Consider the following 20097-nt stretch of genomic DNA (forward strand, 5'->3'; position numbering starts at 1 on the left):
AACACACTTCTTGAAAACCCAGAGGCAATGTAGACTCAAAGTCTAGGGGCTCCGGATCCCCCCTTTCCAAGAGGTTAAGGCCAAAAGCCATGACCTGGGATGTTGAGGATGATTGAGCGTGGAAGGCCCCCGTGTTTAAGGCAACTCAGGCCTTCCTGCCTCTGTGGGAGCTCCCGCTGGGAGAGCCCAGCACACCATGTCTCTGCCGGGGACCTTATCCCTCGGGCCCTGGCTGTTGTTTGCTTGTCTACCTTCCCACTGGACTTTGAGCTGCGTGTTACATTGTGTCCCCAGACCCCAGCACAGCCCAGGCGCCCTTCCATTTCTAGCAGCTTGCAGCCCTGGAGACCTCTTCTAGAATCATCATGCCCAGTGGAGAGCTGGCCTCTGCCTTTGGACTGGAGGCCTTTGGAGGTCAAGGATCTTGCCTTTGATGATGTCCTTCTAAAAGACCCCATGACTATCTGCCCTTGGAGACACCTTGGAGAGGTCACCTGGCCTTTCTGAACTTTATTGCCCGTATTTATTTACGGTATCTGGAGCCAGCCCTCCCCCGTGCTACCCCGGCTGCCCCCTCCCCCACTGTGGGTGTCCTCATCGCCACAATTCATGCTGCGCCCCATGGCCTGGTACCCAGCTCCGTGGCGTTCCCATGTTACCCGGTCTGGGCTCAGTCACGCCCCTGCCCCCACACTGCCTCCACCAGTAGGAGAGGTGGCAGGTGGGGAGCAGTGCTAGTGGGCTTAGAAGGAGGGAAAGAGAAGGGTGAGGCGCTCGCTTTGGCAGGGGCCGGGCAGAGAGGGCTGGGAGCACCTCCACTGGGAAAACCGACACTTGTGACGTCCTCGGTCTTTCACGGTGTCCACGCTTTGCCTACAGCTGGAGGTGTCTTCTGATGCCGGTTGGGGAGAGGAGGCCCCAGTCATCTGTGGCTGCTCCCGGCGTCCCAGGCTCCTTGTTTCCTGCCCGTGTGTGTGCTCCCACCTGTGGCCTTGCCCTCTTGTCTCTTTTCTGCCCCTCCCAACTTTATGAAAGGCTCCCCAAGGGTTCTCCACTGCCCTGGGGGCTGGGGGGGTGGGGGAAAAATGTGACTTTTCCACCCAAAACGAACATAACATTGTGGGTCAACTATACCTGAATTAAAAACAAGGAAAGAGTGGGGGGGCCTGGGTGGCTCAGTTGGTTAGGCATCTGACTCTTGATCTCAACTCAGGTCGTGATCTCAGGGTCATGAGTTAAAGCCCCCACGTTGGGCTCTGCGCTGGGCTTGAAGCCTACTTTAAAAGAAGAACAAAAGTGTGACTCTTCTGTGTGTCCCGAGGCCCTGCCCGCTGCCCAACACTCCCCTCCGGGACCTCCTCTCCAGCCCTTCCCCGCGGCCCAGCAGCGATGCCCTCATACCTGGAGAACTTGGCACAGCCGGTCCCTCTGCCCTGAACTTCCTGCCTGAAAAACCACCCAGTCTTCAGAAGCCAGCTCACATGTCCTCTGAGAGGCTTCCCTCCCTCCCCCCTGCAGAGTGGAGAATGTCCATTCTCGGACAACCTCGTGCTGGATTTCATCTCAGATCTCAGCTCCTCCTCACGTCCCCTGTTGTTGAGGGACAGGCCTCCCGCCCAGCCCTTGTCTCACAGGTTGGCTCTTTCCACCCCTTTCTCCCTCTTTCTACCTCGCTCACAGCATGCAGATGAGTCTGTCTGGGGGTATGAGGCTTATTCTGCAGGAGAGACCTGGGGACACTACGAGGCATTGGGGGCTGTGACCACCAGCTGGGGGTAGTGAGGCCAAGGTCACGGGCTCCCTGCTCTGAGGACTGGTCCCCTTTGTCTGCGTCTGTGGCCACAGAATGTGTCCTCAACTGGAGGAATCCGTGGGAGGCCACAAGGGGCCTGGATAGACATGTCAAAGGTTTGGTTCTCTCTACTAGAGAACGGGCCATGTGCTTCCTGGAGATGGGACCAGAGCATTCTTGCAGTCGTTATCATCCTGTAAACATAACATGCCAGAGAGTTGACACAAACTGAGTTGACACCTTCTGGTGGCTGGAACCAACGAGGCCTCTAAGGAGGAAGTAGGGCAGGTAGCCAGGCTGTAAGCAGAGGGGGAGACCGCAGGTCAGAGAGGTTCAGTGACTGCCTCACTTGAGGTAGCACAGCCGGCCGGAGACCCGGAGCCTAGCTGTGCAGCAGTTTTCCAGGTCAGGGGCCCTGAGGCCTCGACTGCAATTCTGAAAATCCGAGGCATCCAAGTGGGCGGTCGGCGCTTTTAAAGGAGTCGCTATGATCGCACCAGCAGCAAATGGGTGATTTTCAACATCAGCAGTTTGATTTGATTAGTAGCTGGAGTCTGCTTGGTGGGAGCTGGCGATTCTTCAGAAGACGCTACTGGGGATCCTGCAAGGCTCAGTTTGTGGGCTTGGTCTTGAGTTCTATCTCCTGAGCTTGATGCTTGTGGCTGGCAGGCTTCGGAGATGACCGGGAAGCCTGGGGACCCTTGGTTATTCAGTGGCATCGCTGAGCAGGGCAGCTGGGTCCAGACCCGCTCTTGAGACCTGAGGATATTTCTAGAACATGCTTTTAATAGGGACCAAGGCTGGTTCCTCAGACCCACAGTGCTCTCCATGGGCCCGGAGACCTCTGCTTAGCCACTGGTAGACGCCCCAGGGTTGGGATTTGTGGGTAACGCCTCCTCCAAGGGCCCACACCCCCTCATTCCAAACACAGGATCTGAGCATCAAGTAAACTCTTCCCAAAAAGCCTCTGGGTACCTGGAGCTGAAGCTGACTACTTATCAGGGCACTTAACATGACCCCCTTCCCAACTGGGGCAATCCCACCTCCCCAGCAGGGCCCTGAGTGCCCCCTCAGCTTTCTCGGTAGAGGACTTTCTAACAAAGCTTGTGGTCTAGGACAGACGCTTAGAAGAAGCCTGTCTGCCTAAGTCAGACCCAGGACAGCTTTCCCAAGGGAGGGGAGACTGCCTGTCCTTTCCTTTCCTGCCTCTTTAGTTCTGGCTGCACGGAACCCCCTTTCAAAAACGTCCCTGCCTTTTTTAATTCTCCGGAACAATTAGTCAGAATTAAGTATCTAGGGTTTGTTTGTTTTTTTTTTTTTTTTTTCCTACTCGCTTACCTGTTCTGCTGTTCTTTCAACATTGTGGGTGTGCATGTGGTGGCAGTGGGAGGAACCCGGATGCCCTGCTTTTTTCTGGAGTTGGTGATTTTTTTCCCCAAGATTCACACCTACTTCCCCAACATTCACCACCCCCTTCTGGTTATACTAGATCCGGATTCTCCTCTGGGGAACCATTGTCTCCCTCCAGCCATTGCTATGGGCGATGATTAAAATGGCCTGTATCCCCAGATGCAGGAATAGACATGTTTGTCATTTGCAATCAATTCTCCAATCCATGTGCCTTTTTAAAAAACTGTTTTAGTTATTTCTGAGAGCGTGCACAGAGGGGAGGAGCAGAGAGAGGGGGACAGAGGATCTGAAATGGGCTCTGTGCTGATAGCAGTGAGCCCGATGTGGGACTTGAACTCACGAACCTCGAGATATGACCTGACCCGAAGTTGGACGCTCAGCTGAGCCACCCGGCTGTCCCCTGTTCAATTTGCCTTTAACATCATCTGAATGGCAACAGATTCCTTCATGGGGCAGAGTTTTCAAGCCAGGAATGTGCCTTTGAGGCTACCTGATCTAATACTTCCGTTCAGTCACTCAGCTAACAAAGCATGGCTCATAACTGGTCAGAGCACATTCCAAATGCCCGAACTTTCTAATCAGGAGTCAGACAGAAGGAAACCAAGAGTTGGAATCAAACCAATGAGGAAATCTGTTGAGGGGCCATCCAAGTCCCTGACCCTTCCCTTGGCTTTTCCTTGTCCTTCTGAGCGATACTCACGTTTCGGGGCAATTGCTTCCAGAAGCCGCCCCTGCGTGCCGGACACAGTTGCCTGACAGGTGGCAGAGCAGGCTGGGGCCGCATGAGGTCTCAGCCCCTCCCGTTGTCCCTCCTGCCTGTCCATTAGCACTGTGTCCTGTGTGGGCTGCACCCCCGTCCCTGTGCTTAAGTCTCTCCTCCCCAAAGCTGTCCCCTTTGACATATCAGACCTACCCTTCTCCCAAACTCCAGTCCAAACCCTGCCCCTGCCAGGAAGCTTCCAAGATGGGAGCTAATCTCCTTCCTCCTCTAACGGGGGTCCCTTCTGCCTTTCCCGAGTGACAGTAGGCACTTGTGTGCCACAGCACTATCATTCCTCTGTTGCCAAGAGGAGACTGAGGACTCAGTGGACACAGGAAGCTCTCTGTCCTCTCCGCTCCTGGCCCTGGCCCATGACAGCGCCTCTGAGCAAACTCTGGGTGGCTGAATGGAGTTGTGGAAAGGTCGAATCCTTGCCCCAGAAGGGTCCTTCCCTCTTTGAGATATGGTTCTCTGCACTTAACTGGGACTAAGGGAGGGCCCCTCCTCCATTCTTCCTCTTAGTAATCTCACGAGTTGGAACTGGTCTCTGGAGTTTGCCTTAAGCCCCATCAGCCTAGTCACCCCTTCAGCCCTGAACTCCTGCATTCCAAGGGAGGGGGTCCTCAGGCCCAAGCTATCCAGCTGAGTGGGGTTTACTCAGTCCCTTTTCTTAAAAAAGAATCTGATCATAATAAAAATTACTGATGAATGATAAAAGCTAATGCTTGTTGAGTCTCTACTAAATATATATCAAACATGCCACTTGACGGATGAGGAAACTGAGGCAGGGGACTACAGAGTAACCTGCCCAAGAACACCCACGGTTTGAATTCAGGGCCCACACTCCTAGCCGTTCCTCACCCCCTGCCCCCTGCCCAGATCACTCGGCCCTCCGCTCCAGCTCGTCCTTGGCTCCTCACCCCTCTCTGTTTGCCCAGGACCCCTGATGGGGCAGCCCACACAGGGGTTTAGTAAATGCTTATGAGACAAGTGAATGGAATCAGGGAGTTCTGTCTATCAGGTTATCCCTAGGAGGGCCTCGAAGGCATGAGAAGGAACAACGAAAGTGCCGAAAGCCCAGCTCCCAGGACCTTCTGTCACTCTCCACCACATCTAGGAAGGGGGATGTTTCCGAAAAGTTCCTGGATTTCAGATTGACTCTCTTCACTGTTGACGTAAGACGGAGGGCATGGGTGCGGTTGCCTCTTGGCCAGACCCCGTGAGAGACCTCCAGGGGAAAACCACACCGTGGAGGGCAATGGCTTCTGAGGTTGTGCCTGAGGTGGATGGATGAGAGAGCAGGGAGGTCTGCCTGGGTCAGGAGGGTTTTGATTTCCAGCAACAAAACCCAACCCATACTAGCTTAGCGATGAAGGAGATTTATTGGCTCATGTGGCTGAGAAATCAGGGAGTGGACTTGAGGCACGGTTTCATCAAGGCTCGGGCCCCATGCCTCTGCCATTCCCTCTCAGGTCTGCTCCTATCCATGGAGCTTCATCCCCAGGCTATCTTCCAACAGCATTGAGGGTGGCAGACCTCCTTCTTCTTCCGGGGGAATGTTAGACACCGCCCCACCCCCATCTCACAAGCATTGTCTGACTGGGTCTCACTTGACCCAGGACTGCCTCTCCGAGTGTCTACTTCTAATTTTTTTTTTTAATGTTTTATTTTATTTTTGAGAGAGAGAGAGAGAGAGAGTGAGACTGGGGGAGGGGCAGAGAGAGAGAGGGAGACACAGAATCCGAAGCAGGCTCCGGGCTCCGAGCTGTCAGCGCAGAGCCCGACACGGGGCTCGAACTCACGAACCGTGAGGTTATGACCTGAGCCGAAGTTGGACGCTCAACCGACTGAGCCACCCAGGTGCCAGTGATATTTTCAAACGATAATTCTGTTTTTAATCTTTTGGGGGAAACTTCCTCATTCTTCTTACGGCTACGGAGTACTCTGCTGTGTGGATGTACTCTTGTTTATTGGTTATGAAAAACAGAGCTGCAATCAACAGCCACATCCCTCCGTCTTTTTGTATTATTTGCAGTGGATCCGTAGGATAGATTCCTAGAAGTGGGATTGCAGGATCAACGGATCATGCAGTTTTATTAGGCATTGGCAAACTCCCTTCCGTAGGGTCAGTCCCATTTCGCATTCACATGGGCAAAGTGTGAGACTATTTGTTTTCTCAGGCCGGGACAGAAGAGGATTTTGTTAAACTTTTGGATTTTGGCCAGCCCGATCAGCCACAAATTGTTCCTTGGGGCAATTTGCATTTCTTTCACTAAGTGAGGTTGACCATCTTTCCGTGTGGTTTGGAAACACTTGCCTTGCCTCTTCCGAAAACTGGTTATATTTTTAGTACATTTTTCTCCCCGGTGGTTGGGCTTTTAACTTACACGAGGGGCACTTTCTACGCTAAGAATATTAACGCGTTCTCTGTGATGCAACTTGTGAATCTTTTTTTTTTTTTTTTTACTAGTTGATCATTTGTCTTTTTCATTTTACTTCCGTATTTATTTCAATCTAATTTAACTTTTTTTGCCACGCAAAACTTCAATTCCTTGCAACGTATTAATCTTCCCTTGTATTGCTTCTGGGTGTTGAGTCAGGATTAAGAAAGCTTTGCTCGCTCCCAAGTTATAGAAGAATTTCCCGATGGCCCCTTGTACTTGGATGGTGTCCTTTTACACTTAAATGGCCAATCCCTTCGGAAGGTATTCTGGTAAAGGACAGGAACACCTCCGATTGTTCCTGGTTCCCCAGGGCTCTCCAGTTACCTGAGCACTAACTGAAATGACCCATTCTTTCCCCCCACCCCAGATTCCTGACCCTGCCTTTATCTCACACAAGCTCTCCACAGGCAACGGGGGCCATTTCTGGATTTTTGCATTCTGCTGTCCGGAAGAACACTTCCCGCTGCTCTGGGGTTGGTGAGAGCACAAGTTCAAAGAGCTAAAAGCATCAGAAAAAGGGGCTTGGGCCTTGTTGTCTGAGCAACGGTCAAAACACTTCGGCCTTGGGGGAAGCGAGGTCTCTTGCTAGAAACACAAGCTGGGGAGGCAGAGCAGATGGGGGAGAGGGATGGCTGGGACCAGCCTTTAATGATGTGATAAGCCGTCTTTCTGCAAGACAGGCTTGAAGTTTAGAGGGGGGAGAGATCATTTCTAGATTGGGCGCTCCAGGGGGGAATAAGCTGAATTGATTTTGCTATATGACGTAGAAGTTAAGTAAATATCGATGAGTTGGGGAGGGAAATCGATTCAATTTGCAAATCGATCTGCCGATCGATTTTGGGCGGGTCTGCCTCCAGCGAGTGCTGTGAGTGAGTCTGGAAGGGTCTTTTGGGAGGATTGCAGCTCTCAGCTTCCTTCCAGCACCTAAAAGGGAGACCCTGAAGGTCGCGGGCAGGGTGACGGGGACAGGAAGTGGAGGCCCGTCCTGCTCGCCTCTCTGGAGGGACACCTGAATGATGTCATACCAGCTCTGCTCGCCGGACGGCGTCACTGAGAGGATCGACCCTGTGGAATGGGACTTACAGTCAAGTATCCCACAATATTATTATTGTTCATATGGCCCGGATTTTGCAAACACTGCCCCCCCCCCCACCAAACAGCCACTCACAGCTTAGCCGCTCTGACCCCTGCACCTCCCTTATTACCCTGAGGTGACCCTGACGCCCCAGTCTCATAGAATCAGACGTTGTTTAAGAGTTAAAGGGAGTCTAGAAGTCACGGTGTCCCTCTCGGTGTCGGCTGTGTCGGTTTAGGTGGAGAACGGTGGCAGGTGTGGACCCCAGCTCTCTTAGGACTTAGCTTCGTGGGAAGCCGGGGATCCCAAGGGAGCGTGTCCTGCCCCTCAGCTGCGTGCGGAGGGAGGAGTTGCCTGGGTTGTCTGGCTCTAATCCAGTCTGCCCCACGTGCAGGCCTCGTCCAGATCCGGGACCGGCTCTTCTGGAGGCTCAGCATGGGTGGGGTGGGGGCGCCCACCACGAGAGGTACCCCCCTTTCTCTGCTGGGCTGCCGCAGAACTGAGCCGTGCCTTCTTTGAGTGAAGTGACCTCTGCCCGTTCCTCAGCCCCTGGGTAGTCACACCCATGTCCTCTGAGTACCCCCTGCTCTGAGGCCCTTGGACATCTTCCCGACCAAGTAAGTAAACTAGACCGTCGTGAGCCACGCCGGTGCCCAGACGGCTCGGAGGCTGGAGGAAGGAAGCCAGCTTTGGGGCTGAGCTGAGCCACTGGGTGAGGATGCCTGGGAGAGAAGGCCTCGTCAGGGAGCCTGATGGGACGTTAACCCGGTAACCTTGCCTGGCTCCGCATCTCCTGGGAGAAGAGCGCAAGGCCCCTGCTCGCTGGGCTCGAAGCAGCATGTGGGGCCCACCTTGCCAAAAAGGACCGTCTTGGTTGGTCAGTTTCCAAGGCATTTGCATCCAGAGGGAAGTGAGAGGGAGAATTGCGCACGGTCAGGAAGCTTTGTCACCCCCTACCCCTGGCACGTGGGAGCCAGCAGTCTGTACCAGTGGCCCCTGAGGCCCTGAAAAGAGAACATGAGGCAGTCCTCTGTCCTTCTCAAGGACCTAGCTCGCCGTCCGGAAGAGGAGAGGCTACCCCAGCAAAGAGCTCTCTCCCTTGTCACGATGAGCCTCGACGTGACCGTGTATGAAGGTCAGGCAGATATAGGCGAGTTCTTGCTTTCATCACGATCCCTGCAAGGAACCAGACGGAAGGGAAAACAATCTCGAGAGGCTCCCCAGAGATCTCCCTGGATCTCCCAGTCTGGACATATTTGATGTCCCTCAGGACACGCTGCTCCCTCTGCCTGGATGCCCTTGCCCCAAATCTTTGCTGGACTGGCCTCTTGGTGCTGATGGCTCTGCTCAAGGGTCAGCTCCCAGCAGCCTTCTCTGACCCCTATCCAAAGTGGCCTATCCCCCTAGGACTCAGTCCCTCTCTAAATAACTGCTGTTTCTTCCTTACAGTAGTCAGTATTATTTCTGTTTAATAGACTTACGTCCCTTTTCCAGCCTCCACCGACAGGAATGCGAACTCTCGGGGAGCCAGGCCGCTCCGTGGTGATCATTGCCGTATCCCGGTGCCTGGAGGGGTGCCTGGCACCTGGTGGGTGTTTGGGCAGCAGCCGCAGAAGTGGTGGGTGGTCTTGGGGGTGATGGAGAAAGGAAGAATGTGGTTTGGAGAAGAGCGGAGATGCAGGGAGGAGATACCTTTTCCTTTCCATCAGCTTTCCTCAGCTTTCCTCCTCGTGTGCCTCTTGAGGGGCTGATCATGTGAAGAAAGAGACATCCCACGGACCCTGTCCCTTTGAGTGCCTTCACCAGGGGTCAGGCAGAGGGCAATTTTTCTCTGTGTGACGCTGGAACCCGGGAGCCCCATGCTGGGGAAAGTGGGGTGGGCCCCTTTGACCTGCTGAACTTTTTTTTTTAGTTATTATTTTTTTAAATGTTTATTTATTTTTTGAGACAGAGGGAGACAGAGCATGAATGGGGGAGGGTCAGAGAGAGAGGGAGACACAGAATCCGAAGCAGGCTCCAAGGCTCTGAGCTGTCAGCTCAGAGCCCGACGCGGGGCTCGAACTCAGACCGGGAGATCATGACCTAAGCCGAAGTTGGACGCTTAACCGACTGAGCCACCCAGGTGCCCCTAACCTGCTGTACTTTAAATGTCAGTTACCCAGCTGGGAACAGGTTGAAGGAATCAGGTTTCCTTCCAGTTGGTCTGTCCACAAGCTCCAAGCTCTTCTGGCAAACGAGGTCCCCTTAACTTTGCCTCATGCTGGTCCCACTTGCTAGTTTGGTTGAGTTCCTTAAACGCGGAATCTGAGACAGAGGTTTTTGTGCACAGGGCACGGGAAGGGAGAGCTCTCGGGATGACAGCCGGTCAGAGAGGGGAAGCAGGGGGCGCCTGGGTGGCTCCGTCGGTTAAGCATCCGATTTTGGCTCAGGTCACGATCTCGAGATTCGTGGGTTCAAGCCCCACGTCGGGCTCTGGGCTGACAGCTCAGAGCCTGGAGCCTACTTCGGATTCTGTGTCTCCCTCTCTCTCTGCCCCTCTCCTACTCACATTCTGTCTCTCTGTCTCTCTCTAAAAAAAAGAAAGAAAGAAAAAAGAGGGGAAGCAGGAAGGGGCAGATGGAGAGGCCAGGCAAGGCTGTTTTCAGCTGAGGTCTGACCACAGCCAGATCCTCTGGGAGTTCTGGAGTCAGTGGCACCACAGGGCTGTTCCATCTCGACACAAGGGGATGGGATTTTGTAGCCCTGTGTCATACAGTCTTTGCGGCAAATCGCCCGCAACAGGGTGTCATGACCAGATGGCTCCTGTCCACCAAGGCAATTCTCCGGATTGCTGGAGAATTGCTCTGTGGGCCAGCAGCAGACCACACTCACAGCCAGGATTAGAACCCGTGATGCCACTCAAATTTCCCCGTTGCCACGTCTAGGGGACGGGACATGTTTTCTAACTCACTTGTCTGATGTCAATGCTTTCGTGTTTCTGGGTGTTGGCCTTGTTTCCATTACCGGTCGGAAAGCTCTAACTCTGTCGTCTTACCCAGGCTGACCTACTGCTCAGAAGAGCCATGAACCACAATCCCCTGGGGAAACACACACACACATATGGCAGCAGCCTCTGAGGTCAGGTGCGTGGGACTTCCAGAGGAAGTGAAAACGACAGCAGCAGCCGGACCACCCAGGCCAGCTGGCCAGAGCCCAACCCCATGGCTCGCTTTGCCCTGTGACCCAGAGCAAGCCTGTTCTCCCTGAACCGAAGTTCACTAGCCCCACAGTGGACAGCAGAACTAAGCCACTTATTAATGCCACTGCCACCAAGGGTCCCCTCGGGGTCCGAGGGGGATCAGAAAGACTCTGAGGCCTGGCCGCCAGACTTTGCTCTTACGAAGCAAGGAGGTTCAAACTCTCTCCTTCTCCCCCTCCTTCCCTCACTCCCTGTCTCTCCTTAATGTGCGTTTGCCCTAAGACCCAGCCCTGGGATACCCAGGAGTGGACAGAAGGACACACAAAAGGCATAAAAGATGTTCCTAGGACAACTCGGAGGCCAGGGTCACTTCTGGTCTCTAACAGTGCTGAGAAAGGACGTGCGCATAGACCAGAATTCTGAGCAGGAGCCAAGGCGGCAGCTGGGCCGGGCCCCCAAATCAATCTGGAGGAGGAAAACAGTGCAAAGAAAGATGTTATTCAGGCCACAAGCAGTCCGTCTCTCCTGCTCAACCTCTCCCTCGCCCTCTGAAATTCTTCTTCCTACTCACGGGCTCCAGCCTTTTCCGTCCTGTGACTAGTACGTTGGAGGGGGTGTGTGTGTGTCAGGAAAACAGGTTGCCCTGACGTTGCCTGGCCAGATGACTGCAAATGGCAAGTCATGGGCCACGCAGGGATCCGGGATCAGTGCTGTCCCCCAGATACCAGCTGTCAGCCCCTTGGTGTCTTCCATTTACCACCACGGAGGGGACCAAGGGTTTTTCTCTCCCTCAAACCGTACGGTTAGACTTGGAGCCTCTTCTTTCTTTTTTTTTTTTTTTTTTTTTTAATTTTTAAAAAAATCTTCTTTCCAATGTTTCTTTACTTTTGAGAGAGAGACAGAGCATGAGCGGGGGAGGAGCAGACAGAGAGGGAGACCCAGAATCCGAAGCAGGCTCCAGGCTCCAAGATGTCTGCCCAGAGCCCGACGCAGGGCTCGAGCCCACAAACCGTGAGATCATGACCTGAGCCGAAGTCAGATGTTTAACCGACTGAGCCACCAGGTGCCCCTCGGAGCCTCTTCTTTTTGGAAGGCTTGTGGGGGACTGAGAGGAAGGGCAGCTGAGGTAAAGTATGGGGGCCACCAGCTTCCCCAGGGGAAGGGATTTCTAGGCCAAGACCTTGTGGAGTCTGTTTGTGTCCATCTGGCGTGGTGAAAAGAAAGGAAGCAATTCTCAGCGTGTGTCTACCCCTGCACGATAAAAGGAAGGAACTATTGATAGACAGCATCTCAGATGAATCACAAAGGCCTCAGGTGGAGTGAAAGCAGCCAGTCTCCAAAGGTTAGATACGGCCAGGTTCTATTTCTATGACGTTCTCGGGGGCAAAACTATACGGAGGGAGAACAGGTGAGTGGTTGCCAGAGGTCACAAGTGGGGAATGGAAAGGCCCAGCAGGAGGGAGTTTTGGCAGGATTGTTGTGTACTCTGTTTTGGGGACAGTTACACGGATCTGTGGATGTGCTAAAATTCAAAGAATTGAGGGGCACCTGGGTGGCTCTGCTCTCGCTCTCTCTCAAAATAAATAAACATTAAAAAAGTAAAAAATAAATAAAATTCAAAGAATTGTACACCCCCGAAGAGGTCAATTGTATTGTAGTGACAATTTTTCAAATAAGAACTTTAAAAGTTAATGATGACTGGGGCACCGGGGTGGCTTAGTCGGTTAAGCAGCCGGCTCTTGATTTCAGCTCGGGTCACGATCTCGTGGTTCCTGAGTTCTAGCCCCGTGTCAGGCTCTGGGCAGACAGCACACAGAGCTGGCTTAGGATTCTCTTCTCTTTCCCTCTCTCTCTGCCCTTCCACCCACACGCGCTGCCCCTCGAGCTCCCTCTCTCTCTCTCTCTGAAAATAAATAGATAAAACTTAAAAAAACGTTAACGATGATAGTAATGGCTGACATTAGCTTTCTATGTACCCAACTCTGGGCTGAGTGCGATGCCTCCATTATCTCATTTATTCCTCTCAATAAGTCCATTTGGCACTCAGATGATGATGCACCTTGTTCAAGGTCAGGTACTAGTCAGTGGCAGAGCAGGGACGTGGACCCCTGTTCTGCCTGACTCAAGAGCCTGAGATCTAATCACTGTGCCTCATTTGGAAGAGGTGGGGTTGAGAGCAGAAGCTTGCTTGTGGAAACATTCTGTTTTAGGTCCTCCTGGATCATTGAAGTGGAGACGTCCCGTTGGTGGTTGATTTCGACATTCTGGAACTCAGAGAAGGCTGACGTAGCAGTGCAGGCGTGGGGGTCGCCGGCATATGAATGGGGCTGAAGAGCCTGGGAGATGGACACATCTAACCGGGAAGAACTAGGAGACTCAGAGAAGGACCAAGGCAGAAGCCCAGCGCCCGCACACCTAAACGCAGTCACTCACACACCGCCCTCACTATTTATTTGCCACATCAGTACACGCCCCCTCTTGTTTTCTAGTAAACAGAGAGTTCTTGAAGTTCTCCTACTTTTTAATGTAATGAGTTTATTTCAAAAGGAAATTTGTACATAATGGGTGAAAAAAAATCAACGTGAGAGCCATGAAGGGCATTGACGATATAAACACAACGGAAACGAAACAATACCACACAATTCTAGCTAGGTAGAGGACATCTGCAAATGTTCGTCCTGTGTTCAAGACGGAGCTGCCCCCAGTTGAGCCCTGGTCCCAGAAGAAGCGAGGATTGAGAGAGAGTCAAAAAGGAAGTTAACTTAGTGACCCTTAAAATCAGCTCTCTGGACACCGGCGGAAGTCACGCTCTTTTGTTTAAAGCAGAGGCCCTCAACCTTTCTCCGTGAAGGGCCAAATAACAAATATTTAGACTTCGAGGGCCACTTGTATGCCTGCTACATATCCCCCCCCCGGCCACTGTCCTTGTCTTGAAATCCTTTAGAACCATTCTTAGTCCTGGTTGGATTAAAAACACGCCCAGGGCTGGGTCTGGCCCACGGGCTGTAGTTTGCCACCTCCCGATTTAAAGGATGGTGAGAAGAAGGCCAGAACGCCAACGAGACAGGTGTTTATGGTGTCACACGGGGTTCCTAGGCACTCAACTCCGGACGGCGCAGTAGCGTCGCCACCCCAGCCATCAAAGGCCCTTCTCTGCCTCTGTTTTTAGGCTCCCACGCAGGCCATTCCTTGTCCCCCAGGAGTCTCGTGGGAGATTTGGCCACACCTCCCTTGTGGACGGTTTCACAAGATCAGAGCCTCTCAGAACTGGTTGTTCAGGGGGCCGCTTTGGGGCTAGGTCAGCATTTCATTACCAAGACTTCCCTCCAGACTCTGTGGGTCCCTCTTCTGACGTCACTCCTTGCATATTTCCTTCCCTCCGGGCCTCTCTGTGCCTCGGATGAAGGCCTCACTGTTCCTTCCTCACTGAAGGTTAGCCACACTGAGGTCACCTATGACCTCAGATCACCGCGGCCGCCATCAAGTCCTTCCCTCCCTCATGTCAGGACGTGGAGTTCAACGGCCCCTCCCCCACCTCAGGTTCCGGTGGGTCTTCCTTCCATTGGAGGTGGAAGGAATGTTCTAGGTCTTCCAGGGCAAGGCCTTAAGAAGTCCTGCAAGGCTCTCGTGGAAACTGCCTTTGGACATTTGTTTAGGGTGGAGCCAGCTGCCCTGAAAGAAGTTTGACAATCCCAAGACCGCCATGTTGTGAGGACACCCAGGCTAGTCAAGTGGAGAGAACACGTGGAAAGAGCAATGCTTGGGGTCCCCAGCTGTCCCAGCCCAGGAGCCACACACTGAAGCAGAGAAACCTTCAGATGGGCTCCAGCCCCCACTGCGACCTCATGAGACCCCAAGTGAGAATTGCCCCACTGAGCCCAGCTGACTCCTAGACCATGAGAGATAATAATAAATTATCCTGTTTAAGCCATTACGTCTTGGGATTTTTTTTCTTCAAATGCTTGTTTATTTTTGAGAGAGGTGGGGGAGGGGCAGAGAGAGAGAGAGAGAGAGAGAGAGAGAGGATCCGAAGCAGGCTCTGCGCTGACAGCAGAGAGCCCGATGTGGGGCTCGAACTCACGCACCGTGAGATCGTGACCGGAGCTGAAGCCGGACACTCACCAGACTGAGCCACCCAGGTGCCCCTGGGGTGTTTGTTTACACCTCGATAAACATTTGGAACACCACCCGAAAGTGAAGTCTCATCCAGGGAGTTGTCTGTCACGCTCAGGCACAAGTTTTTTTGTTTTTTGTTTTTTTTTTAATTTTTTTTTAACGTTTTATTCATTTTTGAGACAGAGACAGAGCATGAACGGGGGAGGGTCAGAGAGAGGGAGACACAGAATCTGAAACAGGCTCCAGGCTCTGAGCGGTCAGCACAGAGCCCAACGCGGGGCTCGAACTCACGGACCGTGAGATCATGACCTGAGCCGAAGTTGGAAGCTCAACCCACTGAGCCACCCAGGCGCCCCTCAGGCACAAGTTTTAAAACTCTCTTTTCCAGTCCAAACCAGAAGAATTATCCTCAGCTTTGCAGGTCAGTCTCTGGTCCCTCCATCAGAAAATCGTATACATTTTGCACCTGAGTCTAGTTGTCCAAAATCAGGCGTCCTTGGGCTGGTCAGTTGTGGCAGGTACTTGGGGTCAATTGACTCAAAGTCATCCCCCAAACCTTTCTTCCTGTCTTCCTCTCACTGCGAAGCTTGGGAAGGCCAGATACACCCTTTCTGGCTTTGCCGTGGAAGACTTTATAACCCCTCTGGCCAATGAGGTGAAGAAAGGGTTGGATTCTTGAAAATAGTCTTCGCTTGCTGATAAGGAAGAAACTCTGCCTGGTGTCACCCCCTGTTTCCTGCTCCTGAACATGGTGTAAAAATGTGATGTATGGGGCTGCTGCAACCATCTTGACACCATGAGGGGAAAGCTAAGAGAATGAGAAAGACCACAGCCCAGAGCCCTGTCATTTTATATGAGAAAAATAAACAACCATTTCTTTAAGATGTTGTTGGTCAGGGTTTCTTTTATTATTATTGTTGTTTTTCTTACTATTATTATTATTATTTACTATTATTACTATTATTATATTATTATTATTACTACTATTATTATTATTATTACTATTATTATTACTAGCTATGGCATCAGTCGTGTCCACTTTAGGGACAAAAGGTCTCATTTTTCCCTATAGAGGGAAAATTTATTTTCCGGTCTTCCACATAAGCCAGATTTTGATCTGCAGCCAGAGATTCAGGTGGAAGGAGAAGGAAGGTCCCTTTACCTGGGGCTTGAGCTGGGGTTTGGGGGGTACAGGGGTTCTGACAGTGAGGTCTTGGGGTACAGTTTATGTGTGCTCTCCCCACTACAGAGCCTAAGGAGCTTCTCCAGCTTCAGCCCTGGGTCTTGGTCACATGAGGCATCAAAGATGTCCCCCCTGAACCAGGGAGCTCGCCCTGATACTGATGGTGGGCAGGGACAGGGGCAGGGGTAGGAGATGGCCCCAGCCACAGATACTGAGTCAGATAAACAGACTGGGCTGCAACCCCAGCTCTGCCACTGTCTGTGTGTCGCTGTATCTTGCCCAACTTCCTGAGGGCAAGTGCTCTGAGCCTTCATCCATGAATAGGACACTCTGTGTTCATGGGGAACAGGCTTTCCCCGGGCCCCTGGTCTCTGAGCTTCTTCTCAGAAACATGAGCAATTCTGGGCAGCCAGGGGCCCTCCCTCAACTGGCAGTCAGCAGTGCCGTGCTGGGAGCCTCCATTGTAACAGGTCCCTGGAAATGGGAACCTGAGATCCCGGAGGGCCGACAGCAGCTCAAAGTCATGTAGCTTCCCGAGCACCAGGTATGGGGGGGCGGCAGGGAGGGGGCAGGAGGAAGACAAAGATGAATCAGAGGAAATCTCACCTTGAGCAATGCGGAATAGGGAAAGGATCCAGGTTCCTAAGCCCATCCACCTGCTGTCAGCCCCCTCCAGCTTGCTTCCTGCTGCTGGGGCAGAGAGGTGGGTGGGCTCCAGGCTACACCATGGTGTGTGCGTGGGGGATGGGTGGGGGGAGGGCAGCGGATCCCAGAAAGCTGGCAGTCTGGCCTCTGGAAAGTTCAGTTTTTCTCCCTGGCTCCCCGGGAGGCAGAGCTACTGGGAAGTTCCCACCACCCACCGTGCCTCGGGCTTTCCTGGAACCTTCTGTACAGCCAGCCAAGAAAGGATCTGCCCACAGTCCCCTGGAGCTACAAATCTTCTCCCTGTGCTCGGGGAGGACTGTCTTACCTCTGCCCTGGGGAACGCCTTCAATTACAACAGTAACAAACAAAAATATGATTCTGGCCATGGGAACGCTGTTTGTGTTCTACGTGATGTTTTCATACCTTATCCCATTCAGTTCTCTGAACAAGTCTGACAAGTATTCTGTTGGTTTTACAGATGAGGAAACGGGAGCAAAGACGCTGAGTAACCTCCAAGGGGTCACGCCAGCCAGGAAGTGACATGACCACAATTCTCACTCAGGCTTATTGACCTTACCCTCTGCTTCAGGCTGGCTTCCTTGTTTGTTACACCTCCGATCTCAAGCCCCCAGCCATCCCCCGCCCACCCCACCGGGTACTCTTTGAGTGGGATAGTGGCCTGCGTTGGGAGGGTGGGGCCAAGGAAGCTTCCTGCAGCTGACTCCCATGGTGCCACATCCAAAGAGCACGCAACTCATTCGATTTCAGTGATTTGAGCTCAGCAAAAAGACACTAAAAATAGAGAGCCATGAATGCAGATGCCAAATTTAAGAAAATGCTTGAATTCTCTCGAACGGAGGAGACGTTTGGGGAGAGTTACACTGGGGCTTCTACTGAATCTGCTACCTTTTTAAAAAATATTTTCTTACTGAGAAAACAAGAGCCACACATGGTCCAGTGTTGAGGTTGGCGGTAGGTACACAGATCTCTGTTACGTTATCGTCTGTACCTTTTCCTGTAAGCTTAAAATATTTCGTAATGAAAATTATTTGCCATGTTTGTCCTTCTGCGGGGCACTGTGGTAGGGTGAATAATGCACCCCCCACAGGCCCTGTGAACATGTCAAGGCAAAAGGGATCTTGCAGATATGATTAAGTTGGGGATTTTGAGACAGGATTATATTGGGTGGGTCTGAGGTAGTCATAAAGATCATTACAAGAGAGGGGCAGTTGCAGAAGAGTCTGGAGATGTGAAAACAGAAGCGTAAATCGGAATGATGTGGTTATGGGTGGAGGAACGTGGGGAGCCCCTATGAACTAGAAGAGCCAAGGAGTTGATTCTCCCTGAGAGTCTCCAGAAGGAACATGACCCTGGCCACACCTTTCCAGCTCCTGAAGGACTCATTTTATTTTATTTTATTTTATTTTTTTATTTTTATTTTTTTTAACGTTTATTTATTTTTGAGACAGAGAGAGACAGAGCGTGAACGGGGGAGGGTCAGAGAGAGAGGGAGACACAGAATCCGAAGCAGGCTCCAGGCTCCGAGCGGTCAGCACAGAGCCCGACGCGGGGCTCCAACTCAGGGACCGTGAGATCGTGACCTGAGCCGACGTCGGACGCTTAGCCGACTGAGCCACCCAGGCGCCCCCTGAAGGACTCATTTTAGACTTGACCTCTGTAAGATAATGAACCTGTGTTGTTTCAAGCCACTAAATTTGTGGCCATTTGTCACAACCACTATAGAACATGCATGCATATAGCGTGGTCTATAACTACACCGGTCGATGGTGATACAATTTCTCAAAGTGAGGACAAGAGGCCCAGGGAGGGCACCCCTCCTACCCAGGATGGCTCAGCCAGGATTCCTGAGTCCTGAGTCCCCAGCCCTGTACTTTCGATAGAGTCTGGTCAGCTCTAACTTCAGCAGGAGAGCAAGGATGCAAAAGGCTCATGGAACCAAGAGCCCTGACCTGCTTGGCCAACCATCAATACTCTATCCTGGCCTCAAATACCCAGTTTCTTCTGGGGTCTGGGTACCAAGATACAAGATGCCCCTTGTCCAAGATTTAACTGCCTAGGTCTTCTCTTCTGAGTCTTGCAGATGAAAAGACTGATTTTCCAACAGGTGGGTACCCAAGCGCTTCTAATCCCTTGTCCCATCCCCTCGACTTGCTTGTTTTTCTGCTGCCCTAGAGGTCACTGGGCAGGTGGCTTCTGACCTCCAAGCCAACTCAACAATTCTTTGTGAGCACCCAGTCTGCAATGGTGCTGAGTTCTGGTGGGGGTTGGGGGCAGGGATGGTGCCCTGCCCCACTCACCTCAGGAGCTTACGAACCAGCAGGGGTAACTGTGGCACATACCTGGAAAGTCGCAGAACAAGGCGCATGTGACTAGCGGGAGGGAGGGCTCGGAGATTCCACACTTAGCGATTCACTTGTTTGTTAGGGCTCCAAACTCCTTTCCCATCTGCCCACCTAGACTCTAAACTCTGAAAATGCGATCCTTTGTCTTGAGGGAGCAAAGAGTCTTACTAGAGAACCAAAACCACAGCAAAATTAAAAATTCACTAGCAACGCCCGGTAGTATTGGTAAGGATGTGAGTGCCCCGGCGTTGTCTCAGGCCAACTACGGGGATTCAGAGAGGAGAGAGTACAGAATGCTCTTCAGCGGAGGTGGGACTCCAGATGGGTCCTGAAGACCCTCAGAACTTGTGCTGAGAAAGGCGTGGGCATTCTCAGCCATAGGAGGTGGTAGTCAGAGATTTGAAGACAAGGCCACAGGATGAGCCAAAGGTATGAGGGTGCCGGCAGAAAAAGGTATTCCCAGTTAGGAGTGGGCTGTCAGGAGGGGCTGGCGTTAGCCCAAGTCAAGTTTTGTGTGGGCGAGATAATCTATGCTCATTAAATCAAACCGATGTTAACCCCAAGTGCCCCTTGAGTGGCTTATCAGGGCCTCCTTAGTACCTGTTCAACCTTCCGTGGGGAGTCTGTCCGGGCGGCACCGAGCGGGAACTCAGGTAGTCCAGAGAATCTGATGGGGCAGGTGGCCTGAACAAACAGGATACGGAGGAAATATCTGAGAGGGAGGGATAGTCTTATAATTAAATGGGCTCAAAGGCATGGTGGAGGGTATGAAGGTCAGAGTATGTGTTGAAGTGGTAAGGGTTAACAGGAAGCATTGAGTAAAGGAGATTATTTGCAGGAATAATGAAAAACACACCAACAAGGATTTAGGGCCACTTTCCCGGGAGAAGGGAAATCAATCAGAACTTCCACAGGAAGCGGCCAGAGTATTTTGTCGTTCATATTCAAATAGGACCAAAGGACAATTTAAAGCCACTGTCGTACAGCCAGAGGGGGTCCTCCGGACCCAGGAAGAAGGTAGAGGAGGGGGACTGTCCCACAGTGGCTGAGCCTGTATTGAGGACGGGGGACTTGGCAGCCAGTGGGGACCGGGAGGGACATTGCGCAGAACCCGCTCCAATAGGGTTAAGA

The 20097-nt window shown here is 52.3% G+C and overlaps 1 long non-coding RNA gene across 1 annotated transcript in view; it reads left to right on the forward strand.

Annotated features, from left to right (window-relative positions):
- The window catches only part of LOC131487996 (uncharacterized), a 170127-nt gene that overhangs the window by 142787 nt on the left and 7243 nt on the right, over window positions 1–20097 (forward strand). The window lies entirely within an intron of this gene.

Source organism: Neofelis nebulosa, chromosome 10 (assembly GCF_028018385.1).
Source record: "Neofelis nebulosa isolate mNeoNeb1 chromosome 10, mNeoNeb1.pri, whole genome shotgun sequence".
NCBI lineage: Eukaryota > Metazoa > Chordata > Mammalia > Carnivora > Felidae > Neofelis > Neofelis nebulosa.